Genomic DNA, 25,207 nt, shown 5'->3' with positions numbered 1-25,207 from the left:
GCTGAAGGGTCCTGAGGGTGCTTGTATTGTTCCTGATTGTAGTTCCAGACAGGCAACTAGCCATAACCCTCTCCTTATTCAGACTGGAGAGTGCAGTGTCAGTGTGTCTTGGAATGGAATCACCTATAACCCGGCCTTTATGATTAGAAGCAAGCCCGTATGACCTTAGGATTTCATGCTTGCAGCCCTGGTGCTTCTCTGAAGTGATATTTCAAGGTGTTCTAGGTGGATGTCTGGAAGGCGTAGGCAAGCATTTTTTGACTACTTCAGTTTAAGCAGATGTAGTGGCATGTGACTGTTTACAGGAAGCAGGAGAAGTAGAGAGACTTGTCTCCAGACCATGCCAGTTAATACATCTCCCAAGGGTAGCGATGGAAGATTCTGGAAGGAGGGGGTTGCCAGGAAACATGAAGCAGTTCCTTTCCTCCCTCAGTATACTTAGTTTCAACAACCTGGGCAGGTAAAAGATAAAATCAGCTTTTTTGTTCCATGATGATAGGAACTAGGTGCTTCTAGTTATATTAAGGTACTGATACCAGTTAAATAAGGGCTGAGACTGGCACTGGTTGGTTAAATTGTATTAGGCTGCTGATAAGAGATAAAGTTCTGCTGTTGGTTCTGGTAAGCAATAAATTATGTGTTGGATATGGCATTAACATGAGTGCTAAGAGTTATACTGGTAGAAGCTTAGTTCAGTAGTGAATAGGGAAGACTTATGGTAAGAGTAATAGTGTAGTGTGGGCATTAAATAGGAAACAGATTTATATAAGGTTAATAAGAACTAGGTTGTGATGGTTACAGTGCTAGCATGTTGTCTGCTTTTCTCTAATTATTTGCTTCTTTAAGGCTTGTTGAATTCTATTTTAGTATTCTCCAACATTTATTTATTCATTTTCTCAGAAAAGCATCTTACTTCTGCTTTTTTGTTTAGTTCAGTCTGTCTTCTTTTTATGTCTTTACTACATTATGCCCCTCACAAAACACAGGCCAAGGCATTTGGGGCAAGTAAAATGTGGGATGTATTATGATTCTTGTTCTTTTAATATATTATCCTCTGTAATGGGACATTTACCATTATAATACCATAGCCACTTTTAATTAATAGAATAATGTTGTTATTCAAAATTAGTTTTATAACAATTTTCCAAATGTTTCTTACCCCTCATGTGTGCCACTCAGATGCCTCATTGTTATTTTGTAAAATGTCTAGACGACATTTACATTATATTGCATTATATTATATTGACTTGATGGCAGAATGTGGCAATGAGGCCTATTCAGTTTATGTTTCAAGTGCATTTAGCATTCTACTTTCCATTTCTTCCCACCTACCCATTACCATTTCTCCACCTGTCCCATTCCCTCTTGATTACCTCTGTAGAAACTCTCTCCATCACTCATTTTGATAATCCATTCCTTGGGACTACAACATCTGTGTGAGGATGTATTACTAGAGACACAATCAGTAGTTATTCCTTACAATCTGCAGCTTATGTTGCCTCCTTTCTCCTCTGTCCTTCTTGTTCAGGATAATCCCTTCTCATCTGGCTATTATGAGTTTGTCCAATACTATCCTATATAAAATCTCTTTTAGTGTCAAGTGCGAAAAGTTCTAGCTCCTCTAGGTTTTGGCCACACATCTTTCCCTAAATCCCATGGATTCTTCTGGTCACTTTTTTCTTGATTCCTTTGAACAGGCTGATGTTCCTTTCCTTGTATGTCCTCCAGAACTACCCTCGTTACTGATGGTGCAGTCTGATCATGGCCAAGTAAAGTGGAAGAATTGCCTGTTTGGTCATGGAGTCTATACCCTTGAAGAAACACTCCAGCATTCTGTTTGTTTCAGAATAATTCATTATATGTACTCAGTTGTATCAGTAACCTTTTTTTTCTTATTTTTTGAGATCCCCGTCTCACAAGGCCAACAAGCGTTCTTTCAGAATTACTCACTCCTCTTCAGGGTGAGAGCCACTTGATTCATTTGTTTCCCATTGGAAAGAGAGTAGAAACCTTTAGGATAAGAGCCCATAACCCTTTCATTCCCCTTAGAGGTGAGAGTTGAACACTAAAGGTGGTGCTGTAATACACTGCTGTTTTATGGGCCTAACTGACTTCCTCTGCTGCCTAGAACTCTCACAATTACTTGATCCAGAGGGTGCAGGCATGCTTTGTACATAATAATAATAATTTTCCTGGTTAAGATGTCTGGCACCTGTGTCACCCCAGGCCATATACTACATATCATGCATCTTTCTGTTTCCAGTAGGTGCTGACACTTCAGAGATCTGGGCTGCCTTCCTCTTCCTAGGATGGATGAGCTGGCATTGGTCGCTTGGCGCTTACTCCTACCCTCCCTCCTTCAGTCCTGGCCGAATCACTAGGTGAACATAGCTTACCTAGCTAGTACGCCGGTAGGTAGGTCTCTATCTCTTTATGCCATGCAGTGGGGCTGGTATTAAGAACATTTGAATACCTTACCATGTGTTACCACACAGTTATATAAGGCATTTAAAGTCAAGTACATAATTTGCAATGAATAATCTATTTATTAAAAAAGTGTTATTACTGCACATATAATTTAAGTAGTATAATGTAGTTAGTATTCTAATATATGAACTCAAAGCTGTTTTAAGTAATTATATAGAGCAGGAGTTGCTTAATTCCGAATTATTGTAAAACAATGTGCACTTCACATGCTGAATGCTATGTATGGAAAACATTTGAACCAGAAATTTAAATGTATGATGTACTGCATTGATGATGTCACATCTGGTGGTTACAGAGAGATTTTAGGATGAAAGTGACAAGCAAGAAACCCTAGCACAAAACAAGTATTCTGTATACTTGGACATTCACAAAGCCCTGCCACTATACTCGGTATCCTACAGACTGTTAAGAGGTGACCTTTGTCTGGCACATCCTCTGACCCAGTACTTATGGATTTACTGCACATCAGCAAGTCAAGTGGCATCAGAAATACTTGGTTTAGAGATATAAACTTCTTCTGCAACATCAACAGAACGGTTTGGAAGGACAAGAATATCTCATAAAGGATACTGCTGCTGTCAAACAGACTCCCAGTTCATGTAAAACAAAGTTCATCCCTGTCCATATTCAAAAGCAACTTAGATTTATGGCTGGGAAACAGAAAATTTACCTCAGGGCTGCCCCTTGTGCTAATAATGGACAGAGGTAGCTCTCAAATGCTTTATCTCATGCATGAGTCTCCTGAAATTATCCAGGATATGATCCCAGTTACTGTTATTAGGGGCAATATATAATTATTGGCCATGGGATGGTTAAGACCACTTTATAACCAAATGAGACAGGTTATTTCAAGCACATAACGAAAAACTGGATATGCTTAAAATGGCATCCAAGGGCAGCTAACCTAGTACTTACCTATGGACCTATTCATTTAATGCAATGAACTGGTAATCTTTGTATTGGTCATGGGGAACAAACTGACCAGATCCCAATACATTTAACCTAATTGTCCAAATTTGAAACATTTCATAATGAAATTGATTTTTTCCTCAAGATATGACTTGGGTTGTGCCTGCAAATGGTGTGTTGTGGTCACTGTACTGCCCCAATAAGCAAACTAACTAACTTAATGACAGTAATGAGTAAGAATAATTACATTTGATGGTACAGGGGGTCTTCCTCTGCATGGAAGGTATGGACGTGTGTGTGTGTGTGTGTGTGTGTGTGTGTGTGTGTGTGTGTGTGTGTGTGTGTGTGTGTGTGTGTGTGTGTGTGTGTGTGTGTATGTGTTTGTGTGTTTGTCTGCCTACTGGGTGGTGTGATGTTCACAACAGAAAAACAGTTATTTATTTTCACTCCTTTGCCTGAGGTGCCATTTTAGTAAATGACTTGTGTCAAAACAGTATTTGTCAAAGAGAGATCTGACTGACATACATTTTATGTAAGGGTCTACATTTTTCTGGAAAATCTTCAAATGCAAAAAAATGCAATTTGGTTGATAAAATGATCAATGTTCTGTTTGCATAAAATGCAGAAAAATACACAGGAGCAGGTGAGAGATGCAGTACAGGAAAACTGTGCAATCTTGAAGTAAAAAACAAGTACCAAACCAAAACGGCTAGGCAAAAACCTCTATTTATTTAACAAAATAAAAAGTAATAAAAGTGAGCACTTTTGTGATAACACTGTTGCTTCTTCAGACTAATAAACAAATAGAAAGACATGAGTTTAAAAAGAAAGCAAAACCAATCAGCTGTCATTTGCAAATCTCATGAATTAACTAAAAGGTACACACATAAGCAATGCAACAATTGTTATAAATACAAAGGAAACAATACAAATAAAATCTAAGTTTAAAAAACAACATTAATGTTTAAGTGGGCATGCTTTGAAAAATGGTTTAAGGCTGGAAACACCATTTAAAGCAAGCAGTTTCTCTGCAATCAAGAGCAAGATCCATTTCTGTTCAGCCCTTTTTGTTTTATTAGATGTATCAGCCCCTCTAATACTAACATTCAAAACCTGGAGTACAAAGCACTTAAATGTGTGTTCTGAGCCATGCAAACTAATGTGTTGTGCTAAGGCATTTGTGTCTTTCTGGTTCCTAATGTCCCTATAGTGTTCAAGGATCCTGTCCTTCAGTGGTCTGTTAGTTTTGCCTATGTAGAAGGCATGTCAGACTTGGCAGCTTGCAAAATAAACAATATTTGGAGTTCAGCAGTCAGCATAAAAATCAAGTTCAATTTTAAAATTAACATGAGGCTGCATATAGGTTGAGTCCGTAAGTATATATTTACTGGCTGAACATGATCTATAGGAAAAAGTCCCATACCCGTAGACTGAGGCCCTTTGATACAAAGTTGTGATTTATAACACAAATGTTTCTTCAAAGACTTATTATTTTTAAATGCAAAATGTGGTATGCTGTCTATAGTCCCTTTCAATTCATCTATAGTATGTAGGATATTCCAGATGTTCATCGTGTTACCCCGCTGCAGTCATCACACTTGGGTTATCCTGCCATCAGTCCCGCAGTCGGCCAGAATTCCAAAGTCTTGGTCCGGCGTTGGTTGCTGTCGCTTCTTCCCTGACGTCAGAACACCAGGAGTATATCAGAGGCATCCAATTCCATTTTCTTCAGTCTTTCTTGCCGTGTGGTGCCCGAAGCAGAAGCAGTTTACAAGTGCCGGTCGGCCGACACCTGAGATTTTCGAATCGAGTTTCAGTCCGAAGTCTTCAAAGCTAAGTACCCCATTGGGGAACCTTTTCTAGCCTCAGTACAATGTCAGAAAAAGTTAACAATTGCATTTCTTGTGGGAAGCAAATACCTCATAAGGACTTTCTTTCTTTTTGTATACCTTGCCTAGGCCCAGACCACAATGTCACTGGTTGTCAGTTTTGTGCTAGGTTCAATAAGTGAACTATAAAGCGTCACTTTGATTTCGCATGACACTACTTCGGTAGAAAATTTAATTACACTATGCCGTCGGAGCAACCGACTACTGGCATGCATAAAAAATGCAAGGATAAGAACAGGCAGCCTAGACCCAAGCCAGACACCAAGGCCTCGGCTGGCCCGGTCGCTGGTTCTCCGATTTTCAGTGAGGCACCTACGCAACCCCAGCCTACTGCTGAATTGGATCCCTAGACCACATCGGATCTCCCAGCAGAGAGTTCTAGGCCAACGCAGCCATTTTCCTTAGGCCCATACCAACGACATTGCAGTAGGGGAAGCCGGTGCTGCAGAAACACCTTCGGTTTCTGAAGGTGTCTTCAGACTGACTACCCTCACCATAAAATCTTATGCTAAGCTTAAGACTCCTCTAAAACCAAAAAAGCCTACACTTCAGTCTCCAGGCCAAGGCCCTATGCCTAAGAAACAGATGCTTAAAATGGCTGAAGATTTGATTTCTTTGATCAGGAGTTCCCAACCCCCCCCCCCCGACAAAAGGCCTAGACATGAGGAAGATTATGCCTCCTCTGATCTGGTGTCTGTTTCCTCAGGCTCCTCTGAGGAACAGGATTACTCCTTCCCCCCTTATGAAGATTCTGATGCTGAAGACTCCATTTCTTCAGCTTCTCCCCCTGATACTCCAGAGGACACAAACATCCTTCAGAGAGGCCTTATAGAAACGGATAATTGGTGCCAGAGCCATGGCCTTAAGCTGAACGCCAAAAAATGTATAGTCATACCCTTTGGGAAAAACAAGGTACAGACAAATTACCACATAGGCGGTAATCCATTAAGTATGGAAGAGGTAATCAGGGACCTAGGGACCCAGGTTGACAGTAACCTCTCATTTGTCACTCACATTGCCAAAGTGGTTAGGAAGACCTTTGATATTGCCCACCTTATCATGAAGGGTTTCACATCTAGATCAAGAGAGGTCATTGTGCCCCTGTACTCTTCTCTTATCAGGCCATTGATTGAGTACAATGCCCCATTTGGGATGTATCTCACCCGACACCTGCAGCAGTTAGAAAGACCCCAAAAGTTCCTCACCAAGAGGATAAAGGGTCTTAAACATATGTCATATGCTGCCCGACTGAAAAAACTCCAGCTCTATTCAGTCGCATACCGCCTACTCAGAGGTGATCTGTGCCTGACGTACAAGGCCATGTCCAATCCTGAATTAATGGACATGCTCCACCTCAGAAATTCCAAATCCATCAGAGCCATGAGAACAAGTGACTTAAACCTCAACACAGAAATAAATAGGACATGCTGGAGGGACAGATTCATAACCCAGAGGCTCCCTACACTCTGGAACAGAATCCCAGTCCATGTTAGGCAGAGCCCCTCACTGACTCTATTCTAGAGAAATCTCGATGAGTGGATGGGAGATTGTAGGTTTACCCCGGAGGTCATCTCTGTGTCACTACTAGACAGAGGCATAGTAAACTAAAAACTAAAAGGGCGTAGTATTCTCATCCTAAGGGGTGGTGTAAGCCACATACACTCTGGCTAGGCTTATAAATGCCTTAGGGCAGATAGCCTAGTACGAACCTATGAACCTATGAAGATTACTCCTTTTTGGAAACCTTACACACCATGAGGGAACATTTCCACTGGGAAGGTCAGGACTACTCTGACTCAAAGAAAAGGCTCCAAGAGTTTCTTTTACTCCCCCAGCACAGACCACTTGCTATCCCCCCAGTTTTGGACATAGTGGATGATGTATTCTTAGAATCTAGTCTAAATCCAGATTCTGTGCCTCCTGCTCCAGCCAAACCAGATAGATACTATAGAGTGCCTGACTCTCACAAATTCCTTTACAAAAGCCCTGCTGCTGATCCAGAGACAATCTCCCAGGGTCCCAAAGGGGCCAAGGCTTCTATGGCTAAAAATCCTGTACTCTCAAAAAGGGACTCCAGAGCACTAGATCGGTGGGGGAAGAAGGTTTTCACCTCAACTACTCTAGCTATGAGAGCACTAAATTGTCAATTTCACATGCTTAAATACCAGCAATTCCTAATGTCTCAAATAATACAAAAGATGGGCACGCACCCTCAACAGTCTGAATTCAAGGAAATGCAAGATCTGTTGCATGCAGCTGCGCAGGTGGGCAAGCATACTTTACAATGTGGTTTTGATGCCTTGGAAGCTTCCTCTAGAGCAGCTGTTACTGGGTCTGTTATGTGTAGGCATGCTTGGTTAAATGAACAATCTCTGCCTGATCATGTTAAAACAAAGTTACTGGATGCACCCTTACAGCAGGATGTTTTATCTGGGGTTAAAGCAGAGGAGGTTTTAAAGAAAATGGAGGATAAGGCAAAATCTATGCAGGCGGTCAAAGATTTCTTACAGGTACAGCCCCCACGCTTCAGCAGAAATTGGCCAGCAAAAAATTGGTCCTTTCCAGCTTCTGGCAGACCACAGAGGGGTAAATACAGGCGCCCAAGGGGCAGAGGACAAGCACAGATCCCTTACAAACCTCGCCAATGGGGCACTACAACACAGAAGGGAGGAGAAAACAGGTCCCAAACCACTAGAAGGCAATCACAATGACTTAAACCTCAAACTGCCAAGCAAAACCCTCTTGGCAGCTCCCTTAGGAGGAAAATTAGCACTTTTTGCAGACAACTGGTGCATCGTCACAAAGGACAAATGGGTCCTAGACATTATCTCACATGGATACAGATTCCATTTCCACACCTTGCCAAGGTTAAAAGGAATGCCAAACCTGCCACAAAATCAATGGGCAGAGGCGCAAAAACAAATTACAGCTCTCATGGACATGAGAGCCATTCAACTGGTACCTACACGGGAGCAAGGTCAAGGATTTTACTCAAGGCTCTTTCTAGTCCCCAGAAAGGACAATGCTTGGAGACCCATTCTGGAACTTTCAATTTTAAACACCTTCTTGCAAGTACCCAAATTCAAGATGTTAACACTACAGCAGCTTCTTCCCATGTTGGGCAAGAAAGCTTGGCTAGTAACGTTGGACCTCAAGGAGGCATACCTGCATGTCCCTGTCAGACAAAATTGCAGAAGATACCTCTGTTTCATTGCAGGTTCAACCCATTACCAATTTTCTGCACTGCCCTTTGGTTTATCTACTGCGCCCAGGGTCTTCACAAAATGCCTGGCTCCAGTAATTGCATACTGCAGACAGAGAGGAATTCAAATATACCCATACCTGGATGACTGTCTCATCCAAGCAGAAAGCACGGACATTCTCTTACAACACCTGGCTTTTGTACAACATCTTCTAAGTTGCCTAGGGTACACAGTAAACGAAAAGAAATCAAAACTAGTGCCCTCACAAAATATGACATTCCTGGGTGCCAGCTTGAATACAGCGGCCCAGATGGCTTATTTGATGCCAGACAAACAACTACAATTAACTCAATACTTCAGAACAATGGCAACAAAGACCCAACTCCCTGCAAGAAAAATTCTGCAGGCCTTGGGCTTCATGGCATCTTGCATACTACTAATACCATTTGCACAACTGCATATGAGGAAATTACAATGGTACCTAAAAAGCGTATGGACTCAACACAGCCACTGCTTGGAAACAATGATAAATCTCATTCCCTGCCTTCAACAGGAGTTTCTATGGTGGTCACAGGCTTGTAGGCTTGTCACCTCAACAAGGGTCAGCCTTTCACCCTACCCCCAGCCAGGCAAACTATGACAACAGATGCATCGGACTATGCCTGGGGGGCACACATGGCAGGACGGTGCGTTCAAGGCTTATGGACAGCAGATCAATGGAATCTGCACATCAATCAAAAAGAAATGCTAGCTGTACAAAATGCTCTGACAGCCTTCAATGACCTCTTGCATCCAGGACAGCTTATCATAAGGACAGACAACATCACAGTAATGTGGTACATAAACAAACAAGGGGGTACACACTCCTACCCTCTATGCAGGCAAGCAATGACCTTGTGGAACACAGCACTGGCTTACCAAGTTCAATTACAAGCTCAATTACTGCCAGGAAAAAAGAACACACTGGCAGACGACCTAAGCAGAAACATCATGGATCCCCACGAGTGGAAACTGGATCCACAATGATAACTCAAAAATGGGGGCTCCCAGACATAGACCTGTTTGCCAGCCCTCAAAACTATCAGCTAACAAAGTTTTGCACAAGGACTTTTCACCATCAAGCTTGGAAAGTGGACGCACTCTCATTCAGTTGGAAAATGCTAACAGTATATGCCTTTCCTCCACTACCCCTTCTCACAAAGGTACTTCTGAAAGTCAGGATGGAGAGACCCCGAATGATATTCATTGCCCCAGACTGGCCATGCCAGCACTGGTACCCACTATTAAGGAATATGGCTCATGGATTCTCCCGCAAATTACCCACCTGCTCACACAACAAGACAATCAGATTCTACACAGCCAGCTCAAAATCTTAAACTTGGCTGCATGGCAAATCACCTAAGCAACCAGCCACCTCCTCTCTCACAAGCTGTTATGGAAGTTATGCTGGAGGCCAGGAGGCCCAGCGCCAGGAAAGCCTACTCAGACAAATGGAAAAGGTTTTGCGCCTGGAACCAAGCTAAAGGCCAAAATACCCTTCAGCCTGACATACCTCAGATTCTGCAATATCTAACTGGGATCTTACACAAAGGACTTTCTTTTTCATCTATTAAAATCTATGCTTCAGCCATCTCTGCTCACTACAACACGGATCCTCCCTTATTTTCACATCCACTCTTAAGACAGTTTCTCAGAGGGGCCAAGAACATTAGGCCTCCCAGAAGAGCACCAACACCTACTTGGGACCTCAGCTTTGTTCTGGAAAAACTCACGCTACCTCCTTTTGAGCCAGCTTTCTCAGCTGACTTAAATTTTATATCATGGAAGACTGCCCTGCTGCTAGCAATCACTTCAGCTAGAAGAGTTTCAGAACTTCAGGCACTAATGGCAGTAGAGCCTTTCCTCATTTTTCATCAAGACAGAGTTTCTCTACGAACTAACCCCTCCTTTATGCCTAAGGAGGTATCCAGTGTGGCTCTAAATCAAGCCATCCATTTACTCACCTTCTTTCCAAATTCACAGAACAAAGGAGAAAGACTCCTGCATTCCTTGGACATTCACAGGCAGCTACGTTACTACTTGGATAAAACTAAGATTTTCAGAAAAACGGACCAGCTTTTTGTATACTATGCTACAGCATCACAAGGAAAGGCTATCTCAAAACAAACCATTTCCAAATGGATAGGACATTGCATATGTTTTTGCTACACCCACCATGGAAAACCAGTTCCTGCTACCATAAGACCCCACTCCACCAGGGCAGCAGCTACATCTACAGCCTTCCTCAGAGGGGTGCCAACCAAGGATAGTCTGGAAGCTGCAACTTGGAGTTCAGTTCACACCTTCACCAAACATTACCACTTACCACTTTACTCTAAGACTAGAGCTGGCTTCGCCATTGCAGTTTTGCAGGGCCTTCTAGCCTCCTCTAACCCTGTTTGACTCCACCTCCCATCCTTAGCTTTGGGATTCTACCCAAGTGTGATGACTGCAGTAGGGTAACACAATGAACATAGTACAGTTTTGTACCTACCATAAATGTAGATGTTCAAGTGTATACCCTGCTGCAGTCCAGGTTACCCTCCCTCCATCCCCTCTGAACTAGCTGAACTTATCTCTACCACTCCATTCTATTCTTCCACTGTGGTGTATTTGCTTGTGCCTAAGGATTTTGTTTTATTTTATCCATATAGCTTTATGTATATATATATATATATATATATATATATATATATATATTTTTTGCCTACCTATTAGGGGCACCTGACATCTGGGGCAAGAAAAACTGAAGAAAATGGCGTTGGATGCCTCTGATATACCCCTGGTGCTCTGACGTCAGGGACGAAGCGACAGCAACCGACACCAGACCAAGCTTTGGAATTCTGGCCGACTGCGGGAAAACCTGACGTCAGGATAACCCAAGTGTGATGACTGCAGCAGTGTATAAACTCGAACATCTACATTTATGGTAGGTACAAAACTGTACTTTCTGTTTAATGTCCTCACAATATTTATTGATGTCACTAGAATAAGGTAGAGATACTCTAAAAGTATCCCTCACAGCTACAGTTGCTTGTGGAGCATCAGGTGAAGAGTGGCTGCCAAAATAGACTCTACATTTCCCTTCCCTTTCTTCCCATGCAGCATTAATTTGAGAGTCAGTGTCTGCTCTTTGTAGCCTCTGTCTAAAAAGTCATGCTTGAGAGAGTCAAGAGCTAAACCCAACAGAATGTTATCATTGTGCGATCTCATTATTCTCTAAATCTGCCCTTTTAAAACGTTCTCCGTGACATGCTTGGGATGCATGATGTTTTTGTGCAGGAAGTTGTTCTTCCTAGTAGGTTTTTTGTAGACACTAGTAAACATTTTATAAAGATCTCCTTTGCTGATCTTAACATCTAAGATCTCCACTTTTACAGCAGAATATCTACAGATAAATCTTAAAAAGCCAGCAGTGCAATGCAAGTAATCGATAAATTCATTCAGCAGTTCTGACGAGCCAAGCCAAGGCAAATATTGTCAACAAAATGTGTGTACCAGGCTATGTTCTCTTCATAAGCATTGTTATGTAACAGACAGGATGTCTCCCATTGCACTAATGCAAGGTTGGCGTAGCTATTGGCACAGGCTGTGCCCATAGCCACGCCGACCTTCTGTAAGAAGAACTCATTCTCGAACACAAAAACATTATTCTCAAGTACAAGCTCAAGTAATGTGCAGAGCAAATTTACTTTCTCATTCGTAAAACATCTCCTGTTTTGGATTATCATTGTTATATTAATGTTGTCAAATGTTTGTCTCCCTTCTCCAAAACCACATTGATTGTTATCTATCAATTTTTAGCAGCACTTTAGCCATTATCTTAGCTAGTATAGAAATAAACACTTAATAGTCATGGTTCGGAATTGAAATTGGGTCATTACCGTCTTTGGGTAATAAAGCCACCACAGCTTTCTTCCAAGTTGATGATACTCTCCCTCCAGTTAAGATATTGTTAAACAAGATCTTCCTGATCTTTATCACGTTCTTCCCTCCTAACTTTTAAACATTCACCATAATATCATTTTTCCTGGGCTTCCTGTTGACTGATTACACATCACCATTTGTATCTCATCCCCTGCAATCCTAGTTATTAGTTGTTGAGCCTCCTCTTCCTACAACCTTGAAATAATTAGGTCTTTTATAAATATTTCCATTTGTGCCTTTCCTTGGTTTCCCCATTTTTCTCCTTTATGCAAATGTTCATAGAATTTCCAGAATATCTCTAATACCACTTTAGGATTGCTAGTTATTTTTCTTGTTATAGTCTCCCGAGGTCTGGTAACAACCCTTTCTGTTTTCTGTTGTCTGTGTTCTTCTGCTAATAATTTTTGTGCTTTAGAGTTATCAAAAATACTTGCTTAACAGCAGTCTTTCTAAACGCATGCATACCATCTGAATACGCCCTTATTTTCACTTCAGCACTCAGCAATTGCTCTTCTTTTTGTTCTGTAAGATTCCCATTCTTCTGCAAACCTTTGATAACCCCTCTGTGTAATCATTACTGGGCCTTTCCTATATCTCTTTATTCCTCCCATATTTTTAAATCCCATTTTCATTTTATCCCACTCACTAACTATTCCATCTGAAGAAATCTGAACATTCCCTTATAAATCTTGACCCATTTACACTACCCAATCTCTTTCAACTCCTTTCACCAAATAAGTAGGAAAATTCCAGTGTCTCATTTGACTTGAATACCCTGTATCTTTATCTTAATCTCTGTTATTGCATAATTTGAAATAGTTATTGATTATTCATAAAAGTAGAAAAAGGAGGCACCAGAACATGGCTTCAAATAACATAAAACACTTTTTAATCCAAAGACAAATAACAGGTGAGCGCTTTCGTGGACTAAGCCACTTCATCAGACAATGTGATGAAAAGCTCTTCAGATTATATACCTGACCTACCCCAGAGACCCATGCTAACAGTGGGAGGGGTGTATGTGCCCACCATAAAGCCCAGTAGCCCTGGGTCAATAAGCTACCAGCCTACTGTCTAGCTGCCCAGCCTGGGTTACCTGGGATAGCTCATACTGAGTTTAATGTGGACGTAAAACCAATCAACCTGACAAACATCAGCTAAGAATTGCTGCACTTAATGTGGGTTCACTGATGGGATGCAGCTTGGAATTGGATGACATGATGATACGGAAGAGGCTGGACATCCTATGTATCCAAGACACAAGATGGAAGGGCAGTGCAGCAAAGCCACATGGCTTGGGATGCAGAGTCTACTATTCAGGATGGGGACAGGCTAGAAATGGTGTGGGAATTGTGGTGAGAGAGAGGCTTCAGAAGGCAGTGAAGGATATCATCAGAATTAGTGACAGACTCATGGCAATCAGTCTCCAATGTAATGATAGGGCAGTATTCCTACATATGGCCCACAGGGTTGTGGTAATAGTGAGGAAAACAGTGCATTCAGACAGCAGTTGTAGGACCTACTAGATAATGCAGGACAACATACAACATGAATTGGTGTTGATAATGGGTGACTTGAATGGACATGTCGGGACAGACAGAACAAGATAGGAGCACTGCCTGGGTTCATATGGGTGGGGCAACAGGAATAAAGAAGAAGAAGCCATTCTAGACTTCTAATGTCTTCTGTCTAGCAGATGGCTTGATAGTAGCCAACACATGGCTTGATAGTAACTGATGCATGGTTCAGAAAGAGAGACAGTCACAAGATCACATACAGGACTGAACAACATGCAACTCAGGTAGACTTCCTCCTAGTAAGGAAAAGGCACTGGGGAAGGGGAAAAATCAATGACTGCAAAATCATTCCCAGTGAAACAGTCAGACTCACAGCATAAACTACTGCTTGCCACAATCAGCTGCAAGCAGTGGTCAGAGAAGACTCTAAGGTCAACAGGGACCAGGCTGAAGAGGAGACCAGGAAGTTGACTGGAGAGAAAACACATCATTTCAACAATGAATTACTCAGGGCTCTAGCACCCCAAGAAGAGGAGGAAATAGGTGGAGTTGAGGAAAAATGGCATCACCTCAAAACAGCATGTGTGAGAACTACAGAAGTCCAGGAAGTCATCAAAAGAAAGAAGGAGTGCAGGAAAAAGTGGGAGGTAGAAGAGACCAACCAGGCTATGAAGGAATACTGGCTGGCTAATAAAGACGCTAACAAAAGAGTTGCAATAGCAAAGAATAGGACATCAGAGGCACTCTACCAACGTCTGGAAAGTGACTCAGTAGGTGGCACAAAGAAACTATACCAGGTTGCAAGGCAAAGGCAGAAAGATTAAGAAGATAGTCAGACACCCTTCATAAGGGATGTCAGCAACAACCTGCTCACCAGTCCACTGGACATCAAAGGCAGATGGAAGGAGTATTTCCAGCAGCTTCTAAATGAAGAAAACCCCAGTACTGCCCCAGAAACAGCCTATGATGAGAGAAGAAGAGGAGCCTACCCTAGAAGAAGTAAGAATAGCACTAAGGAAAATGAAGTCCGGAAAGGATGAGGTTACAGCAGATATGATGAAGATGCTGGGTGAAATAGGGGAGAAATGGCTCCTGAGGGTACTCATAGCAGTGTGGAGGGAAAGACGTATCCCAGATGACTGGAGGATAAGCATACTTATGTCAGTGTACAAGAACAAAGGGGACATCCACAACTGTGGGCAGTACAGAGGAATCAAACTACTATCACTTTGCGTGAAAGTTCTAGAGAGGGTGATTGATAAACGGATATGCAGAGTAGTAGAATGTAAGATGGGAGATGAGCAGTTCAGATTCAGATCAGGATGCAGCACAACTGATCTGATGTTTACAGTGAGACAGATAGTTTAGAAGAATTTACAGATAAGGAAAGAGTCCAATTGAGCATTCTTAGATTTGGAGAAAGCATATGACAAGGTCCAAAGAAAGCGGATCTGGGTAGTACTGTGGTGGTTCGAAGTCCCAGAAACATTGGTAGAATTAGTGTGGGCTATGTACAAGGACCCAATGACTCAAGTATGAACAGTGTTCGGCCTCACAGAGGGGTTCACAGTGGGAGTGGATGTACACCAGGGCTCAGCTCTAAACCCACTACTATTCATACTGGTGATGGACTACATTAGCAAACAGGCTGGAGGGGACAAATCAACAAAGTTGGTGTATGCAGATCATCTGGCATTACAGGCAGACTCTGAGCAAGAAGTCCAGCAAAGTATAGAGCAGTGGAATTCAATATTGAAGTGATATGGGATGAAACTAAGTACAGTAAGATAGTGGTAATGGCAGCAAACTGGGAAAATCAGAAGGAGCTGAGAAATGAGACAGAAGGGAATATAGTGGAACAGGTAAACAGCTTCAAGTATCTATGAGGGGTGGTTGGGGAGAAGGGAGGTCAGAATGAAGAGGCCAACACTAGAATCAGAGGGGCTGTAGCCAACTGGCGTAGAGTGTCAGGTGTAGTCTATGGCTCAAGAATGCCAAAGAAGCTGAAAAGTAAGGTGTACAAGACAGTGGTGTGACCAGTACTACTGCATGGTACAGAAACCTGGGTAGTAAAGGCAAAGCAGATGAAGAAGCTAGAGGTGATGTAAATGAAGTGCCTGAGAAGGGTGGTAGGATGCACACTGTGGGACAGGTAAAGAAATGAGGACATAAGAGCAGAAGCCAAAGTAGCTCCAATTGTAGAAAAAATAAAAGAGAACAGATTACGGTGGTTTGGACACGTGTAGAAAAGCAGAAGACACTCTGGTGAAGAAGATTTGGGACAGACAGGAACAAAGTAAGAGGAAACGAGGACATCCAAGAAAGAGGCTGATGGATTGTGTGAAAGAAGATCTGCGACCGTCAGGCATGAGTGTTGAATCGAGAGGGATGGTGACAGTCAACACGATACCCTGACCCCATGTAGAAAATGGGGAAAAGGGGGCTGATGATGATTCAGCCTTTATCTTGTTAAAGTATAAAATACAGCTTTATTTATTTATGTATCTATTTATTTTATTTATTTACCGACATTTGATTATTGGGAAAGTTAGACTGGGTAGGAGCCCATTTTCAGTGGAGTCTTGGGGAGAAGAGCTCCAAAATATGAAATATTTTAAGAACAATCATAAATCATCAATCATCAATCAAGCCAAAAAGGAGAAAAAACCTGGTAAAATGTCACCAGTAAACAGAAACACCAAGCACAATATTTTTATAGTCTAAACATAATGCAAAAAACAAATACAGTTTAAAAAAATTATACCAAAATTAGACATAATATGAAAACATTGGTTAAAAATAAATACAAGTTATATGGCAATGATTTAATAGTTAAGAGAAATTTTAGCCAGTTTATAGAGAAATTAAAGGTAAGGTTAGTATAATACAAACAAACAGGAATTGCAATACAAAGTGAGAGAAAAGCAGGCTTATGGCATATTTAGAAAAAACAGCAACAAAAAAGACCAACATGAAGGTAAACTGAACAAAACCACAGACTGGAAATGCTCAACAAAATAGCAATACTTTAATACTTCACAAAGCTTTCAGATAAATGTACCCTTCTTCAGTGTAGTTTTGCTCTCATATTTAGAGAAAATGCCAGGGGAGATAAATTGATAGAAGTAAGGAAGCGAGTGAAGAAGCGAGAGTAAGGAGATGTAAGTAATGAATAGGTATTTATTCATAGATCAGATACATTACTGTTAAGAAAAACAACTTTTTGTCTCTTCACCTCCACACACGCTCACATATAGATATTAGCTACAATAATGCATTAACTCAGAGAATGAGAAATACTCACTTTAGGGTGCATAATTCCATAAATATTTTTCTTGAAGTACTAGTCATCCCAGACACAGGAAGACGCAATAGTTCAATAAAGAAATTGTTATAGAGCAAACACAGCTGTAATGAAATACACATTGAACAAAACTTATGTGGTTAAACTGAACTCATGAAGAATTGAACATGACAATAGAAGGATTATGAGTGTGTGTTTGTGCGTGCACTCACACACACATACAAACACACACACACACACACACACACACACACACACACACACACACACACACACTCACACACACACTTGTAGTTACCATGCAGTTCATGAACTCAGCAGCTGAAAATGTGCTACATGGCTTTCTTTTTGCAGAAAGCAAGGTTAGTTGATCACTGCTAGTATAGTTTGTTGTGTGTTTGGTGTTTTGTTAGTTTCATTAGAGCTGTTTCAGGTAGGAGTAGGTGTAAAGTGATTTGCATATGGGTGATGGAGTGTTTTTTTTTTTAAGGAGCACTTGTGCTGTATTTATTTTTTTTTTGACAGTATGTGATTTGGCAATGTTTCTCTTTAGTTTGTAGTGATATAGTCATTTATTTATCATCTATATAGATATAAATATATGGGTACTCTTGAGTTGGTTGAAATGACTGACCATTGCACAGAAAAAAAACAGCCAATGCAGCTGATCAAAAATCAGTTGATGGGATATTGCATTTTTTTTTTCTGTGGGAGATTACGAACAGCTGTGTTCAGGCAATTTGCTCTTTCCCCATTGTAGTCTGATCTCAGAGCTGGTAAAAATAATTAGCAGGTGTGCAATTTAATCTCTTCAAAAGCAATGCTTTTTTTTTTCAAGTTTTTAAAAATTGAGAAGTTTTTCTTGATATTTTGAAATTTGTATATGTGAGTATACGAGGAAGTGTCAGTATATATATATATATATATATATATATATATATATATATATATATATATATTTATATTTATATGGGTTTACCTCACCCCATCAAAGTAAAATTTTCCGAAATGTAATTACGGGACACTAATTTTCCCAAAACTGCATTTTTTGCAAAAGTGCAGTTTCATAAAAAATCAACTAAATGAAAACAACTCCCCCCACACACACAACCCCCCCCAACACAACACTAATAAGATGTATGCAGGGGGTCAAGCCCTCTGTGCCCTCTCATGTGGGGGGGCTGCACCCCCACCCCTGTTGCTTATATATTCTCACTCTGAGATCGCACTACAGTGGGGAAAAGGGAATATTCCCTTATCCCCACTGTGCCACGATCCAAGCAACAACCTCTGTTGCTGTTCACTAAGTTCATTTTTTTTCCGAAAAAATACAGTTTCGGGAAATAGGGGTTGCCTAATTACGTTTTCATTGGGTCGAGGTAGACCCATATATATATATATATATATATATATATATATATATATATATATATATATATACATATATATATATATATATATATATATATATATATATATATGGTGTGTGTGTGTGTCTGTGTGTGTGTGTGTGTATATATATATATATATATATATATATATATTTTTTTTTTTTGAGAGAGAGAGAGAAGGAGAGATCTAATATATGTCTGTGTGTATGTGTGTGTGTTTTTTTTTTGCCAAATTTGTGCTGTATGTGTACATGTGTTTCTCAGTTGTATATCTTGAATGCTTGGGTAGATGGCATTCTCTAGATTAATGTATTAGATCTGGTGTTCTTGGATAGCTCTTGGCAATTCCCATGAATTTTGTATAAGTCTTTGTTTCAATTTACTAATATATTGTTAAATAATTTGCCAAGTCCTATATCTTATGATTTATTTTTATACTGGGCTTCCATTATGCAATGCTATACAATTGTTATAGCTGTGGTGTATGTGCTGTTGGTGGCTTGTTTGTTTCTTGTTTAGGGCTTATTATTTTGAAAGGGATACGGTCATTTGACCAAAGACACAAAATTTTGAAAACTTAAAATACTGAAAATGAGAATTTGCCATTTTCCCACTGTTGCACGAAGCAGGTGTTGGTATATCTGAATATCAAAAGGTGTGAGGGTGCAGGGGGCTCCCCCCCACATTAAATATCTGTTCAACATTTTGTCATTCAATATTTTTTGTCTTTGGTCAAATGAATGCATTACTATTTTAAATTGTTACCCATTTCATGATTCATTTGTATGAATAACACATTTTTGGGGGAAAAAAAGCACACTCATCCAATCTCCCCTGTTCATGGGGCTGTGTTACTTGTGCCCTTATATATTATATATTATGTATTATATATTATAAATATATATTATAAATAAGTCTGAAGTTTCTTCCTTTTTGGGAGAGGAAACTGCCACCTTACGGTGACCTCCATCTAAAATAATCACTTTGTCAACTTTGTTCACATAGACGCCCCGAATTGCGAACAAGGTGAGTTGACTGATTTGAACGGGGTTAGGGATAATCATGTCATTAATTGGTTGCAAAACAATTGTTCATTTTCAAACTATGTTTTTCAAAGCAATTCAATGAATGCTTCTAATGTTAACAGTTATAATACCAATCTCCACATCTTACATGATTTGATGTTGAAATATAAATGTTTATGCATGGATAACAGTTATTTAAAAGAATGTGTGGAGAGAGGAATAGTGCCTACAGGACTGAGACTGCATAAGTACCCTAACAATGTTAGGGAGGGAAGTGAGTTCCATGTAGAATTGTTGGATATATTTAACAATTGTGGATTAGAAATTGTTAAGACCATTATAAAAGAAAACAAAAGAGAAACAGGGAAGTTGTCTGAAATTGAGAAAGTAAACAAAATTGTTGTCTCTGACCTGTTATTTATGGTGGAAGAGGAAAGAGCAAAATAGTATAGTATGAAGGAGAAAATAGATGACAAGTGTAGGCTTATGTATAGTAGGAAGTGTAAAAAATTAGATTGTGACTTATTGAATATAGGGACAAAGTTTGTTATCCTAAATCTAAAAAGAGTGGTCTCAAAAACTACCAGGCCAATTTCCAACAAGGAAGGGACATTTCATATATGGAGGAAGGGGAGCCTGGTGGAAGTAACTATATTGGACAGGATTCAAACTACAATTTCAGTAATTTTGAAAGACCTTATGATCCTGACAACCCACAAGAGTTCTTCGAACTTAGGAGGTCTGAGAGGATTAAAAGACAGGTACCAATGAATTATTGTTTTACTAACAGAAGGGGGTACCCAAACAGGAGGGATTATTGAGCCCAGATAGGAGTGGGTCATTGAAGGTTCAATCTAGTATAGATGAGGACAAAATTGTTATAGAAGGGAATAGGCATGTTTACCATAGGTTTAGCATTTATAATTATAGTGCAGTAGAAATTACCCATACTCACTTTAACTTATTTTGTAAGAGTTTACAATTTGTTCCCACTTCTACCAGCACATTTCACAAACTCTTATTAACCTTAAGATGTTTGTTCGTAAGAAAAACCTAGAGTTGATGTTTGATAATGAGATAAGAGGAATTAATAGCATGAATATCCAGATTAGGAAAAAGAGTATACTAACCCCCACCCCCCATCCACAATTGAAAAACTTTGAAACACAAGTGGAGAAGGAGATTAGGTTAAATCAAAAAAAGGGAGAAAGTATTATAACCTTACGAAAGAAGAATACCAGTTACTTATCTCCTTGAAAGACAACCAGTATAGTAGGGTTATGAATCCCGATAAGGGGGGGGGGTTGGTTTTTATGGACAGTATAATTTACTCAGCTAAAATATTTGATATGTTAAATGATATGGACAGATACTCTACAGTTTCTAGAAATTAGATCAATGTTGCAAATAGGAGAATAGATTCCATGTTAAAAAAAGTTACTGGATGAAGGTAATATTACTTTGGAAGTATTCAACTTTTTAACAATAGATAAACTGAAAATACCATCAAGCTTTGGGATTCCCAAAGTTCATAAGAACTTAGAAGATCCACCCCTCAGATCAATAGTGGCAGCTTCAGGTTCCAAGACATACCCGATTGCTAAATATTTGGACCTGGAATTAAAAAAAGTTTGGACTGAGAGGGCAGGAATCCTTAAAGACTCATGGGATTTCCTAAGGAATATCAAGCAGAATTTGTTTAGTGAAGAGCTTATTTTTGTCACCTTAGACATTCAAGATTTGTTTAATGTGATACCTCATACTAATGGATTGGAATGGTTTGAAGAAGCTTTAAAGTTCAAAGGGGACATAGAACATGATAAAGTGGGTTTATTTATTGAATTAATGGACTTAGTGCTCAGAAATAATTTCCTTTATTTTGAGGGAGAATTTTATAAGCAGACCAGTGGAGTAGCCATGAGAGCAAGTTGTGCTCCCATATATGCTAATTTAGTTTTATCTACCTGGGAGGAGAACCTTATTATACATTCCACATATTCTAACTATTGGAACTATTATTGTAGGTACCGTGATGATATAAGCATTTTGTGGTCAGGTCCTAAGGAAAAATTACATGACTTTATAAGTTATTTAAACTGCTCTACTGATTTTTTTTAAAATTCACCCATACAGTTTCTTGTGACAAATTAGAATATTTAGATGTGGTGTTGGAAAAAGTAACAGAGTCTAAGAGCTTTAAATCTAAGGTTTTTAGAAAAAGCACCTTTTCTAATTCCTACCTATTTTTTACTAGTGCCCACCCATTTACACAAAAGAGGGGCATTTTGAGGGGGCAACTAATTAGAAGCTGCAGAATGACATCAGATGATGAAGATTTTGAAACCGAAAGTCAAAAATTAAAATATATGTTCTTGGAAAAGGAATATTCCCTTAGCCCTTATTGAAAAAATAATATCAGAGGTAAAGGAAGAAAGAAGTAGGAAATTTGCCCCTATTCTAGGCAAGTTAAAAACAAGTGGGCCTACTGAGGGTAACAAAGATGAACAAGACATTGCTAGTGGGAATAGCAATTTCGTACTTAATTACAGTATGGAAACAACTTTTATTAAGAAAGTAGTTTCCCATATTTGGATTAAATTTAGTAATGTTTCAGATTTAAGAAAAATATTTATAGACCCTTTAAAATTTACTTACAGAAAAGGAAGGAATATTAAAGAAATACTTGAGACTAGAAAGAAAAGACAAAGCAGAAAGAGAACAGGGACTTATAAATGTAGTAGTTGTTCGCAATGCGCCTATGTCCTCCAAGGCGAATCAGTGGTTTTAACCCAAAGAGGGATGGAACTTAAAACTAATGGTTACAGTAATTGTGATACTATTGGAGTAGTTTATATAGCTATATGTGACACCTGTGGAGCTTTTTACATAGGGAAAACTACTAGAAAGTTGAAAAGGTGCATTTATGAACACATGAATGATATTAGAAAAATGGATGAGACCAATGCATTATATAGGCACCTTAATTCCTGTCCATTAGCTAAGCATGGGTTCTACTTTATAAAGAAAGTGGACCTCTTTATAAAGAAAGTGGACCTAGACCCTTGTGGGGGGACCATGGGAGAGTACCATAGAGTTCCGTGAAGTATTTTGGCAACTAAAGTTGAAATCAAATAAAGGTGCAGGTTTAAATGACTATATATCCCTGGCCCCAGTTCTGAAGCTTAGGGCAGCCAAGTTGTAATTTTCCTACTTGGCCACTAGACGGGAAGAGAGGATAACACTGTTTACAACACTTTTATTTATATATATATATATATATATATATATGTATTATATATATTATTATTATTTTTTATATACTTTGGATTTTAAACGGAAGTTTATGACAGCATTTTATATATTCAAAAGTAATTTTATTATATATTACACAATATACAAGGTTGGTTATGGTTATTTGATTTAAATTTATAAAAAATGTTTTTTAAATTTAATAAAGTTGTTCATTGGTGGATGTTTTAGAGGGAGGGGTATATAAGAAGTGTTTCTTGCTGGTAAATTGTATACATCTGAAGAAGTCTTTTGTATGTGCAAGATGAAAACGCAGAGTAAACTTTGAGCATTAGTGTGCAAAATAAAGCGAGTGACCTTCGGGCTTTATTGTGTGGCTGTTTCTTTCATGACTGGACTTTAGTGTGCTATTGCATTGTTGGTTTTGTGTTTTATATTATTTCTACATATTTCACAGTCTTTTGCTCTGCTGCAATTGACAGTAAAGCTCTACTAATCCTGCTTTAATTGTTTTACTTCTATAATGTTTTTCTGTGTGGTCTGGGTTGTGTTTGAAAATGGCCTTTTATATTGATCAGTTGACTTATGTGGGTAATGAAGGAATTAATAAAAAAAATGAATGAATGAATGAATGAATGAATGAATGAATGAATGAAAACATTGATTTCTCGGCCTGTTACCATCCTTCATCTCCTGTATTATTAGTCTTATATTCTTTCACACCATATGGTCTGATAGTCTACATTCCTCATCTCTTGCCTTTTTCATAACATTTTAATTTTTTTCCCCAGAAATGTATCACAGAGTAAACAGAATCAAATGGAAAAAACTTACTGCAAATATGCAGATTAAATTATGACTAAAATATATTGAACAAAATAGTAATATTCTATATTGTTTCTTAAATTTATTGCTGATTTTAAAAAGCAAACAAAAAGACTTTTGTGATGTATTCAGTCTCTCATAACTTGTTTAGGGTAACCTAGAATGAGCCCAGAAACAGAGACTTCTTCTTCTTCTTTCGGCTTTTCCCGGTTAGGGGTCGCCACAGCGGATCACCATGTCTGCACATTGATTGGCAGTAGAGTTTTACAGTGCCGAGTTGCCAGCCCGGCGCCCAACCTTCGACAGAAGGCACACACACACGCACACCTAGGGCCAATTTAGAGTGTCCAATCCACCTGCAGCATGTCTTTGGGATGTGGGAGGAAACCGGAGCACCCGGAGGAAACCCACGCGACCACAGGGAGGACATGCAGACTCCACACAGAAGGCACCCCAGCCGAGGATTGAACCGGAGAACCTCTTGCTGTGAGGCGGCAATGCTAACCACTGCACCACAGCCCAGAAACAGAGACTAAATGGCTTAAAATGGACTTAATATAAATATTCTAATTTCAAGATGATCATTTCCCTTTTCTCCAAAGTATGGCAACTTCAGATCTGGCATATATGTTTGTGTGTGTGTGTGTTTGTGTGTGTGGGGGTTGCTCACCACATCGGGGGTGCCATGGGCTTGCCTTCTGGGAAAAAAAAGAAGCTTAAAGGAGAAGAGTGATCTTCGAGAGTCGCTCTTTTCCAGGGTTTTCATTCTTTTTTTTTACTTGTCAGCACTCGGCATTTCGAGTGTAGAGATTTCAGAAGGGAGCCTTTCTTTAGTTCTCTCCTCATTTTCCTTATCTATGTCTTCTCTTGTGACATTTCCCTTGCTCCTTAGTTTTTGCCTTTCCTCGTTAACATCATCTCTTTTCCTGCACTCCTTCTATACTATACTGCAATTCTTCCCTTTCTTATCTCTTTTTTTTTACTCTCTTCTCCTCATATTTGTTTTCTTCACATTCACCCTCTATCCACAGTCTTTCCTTACTTTCTCCATTCACTTATATGTTTATATTTATACAAACAGAGGCTATATTCTTTACTATTAGTCCTGTGCAGATGTGGATTGTAATTCATCCTAGTTCACTATCTTTTTCTGAAGGTTTATTGTCAGTGTTGGAATCTTTTTAACTTTTTTTCTATATATCATCTGACTTTTCTATGTTTTATTTACTGTATTATACTTATAATGGTATTATTTTTTTTACCAATTTAAAAACTGTCATTATATATTTTTTGTTTTAGTTTTATTATTGTAGAGTAAATCTTTTTTTTTTCCTGGGCATCCAGTGAAAATGCATTCGGCCCATTTGGACTTTATCAGTGTTTAGTCAATCAATCAATCAATAAACAAACAGACATAAATAAATAGCTAGCTCTTAGCTATG

At 39.4% G+C, this 25,207-nt stretch overlaps 1 protein-coding gene across 2 annotated transcripts in view; it reads left to right on the top strand.

Annotated features, from left to right (window-relative positions):
- Nucleotides 1-25,207, top strand: part of LOC122808904 — a 1,046,088-nt gene that overhangs the window by 23,460 nt on the left and 997,421 nt on the right. The gene's annotated exons all lie outside the window — the stretch shown is intronic.

The sequence above is a fragment of the Protopterus annectens genome, chromosome 8.part0 (genome assembly GCF_019279795.1).
Source record: "Protopterus annectens isolate FY-2018-M chromosome 8.part0, PAN1.0, whole genome shotgun sequence".
NCBI lineage: Eukaryota > Metazoa > Chordata > Ceratodontiformes > Protopteridae > Protopterus > Protopterus annectens.
Note: the sequence above shows the minus strand (reverse complement) of the source record. Positions and strands in the feature narration are given on the sequence as shown.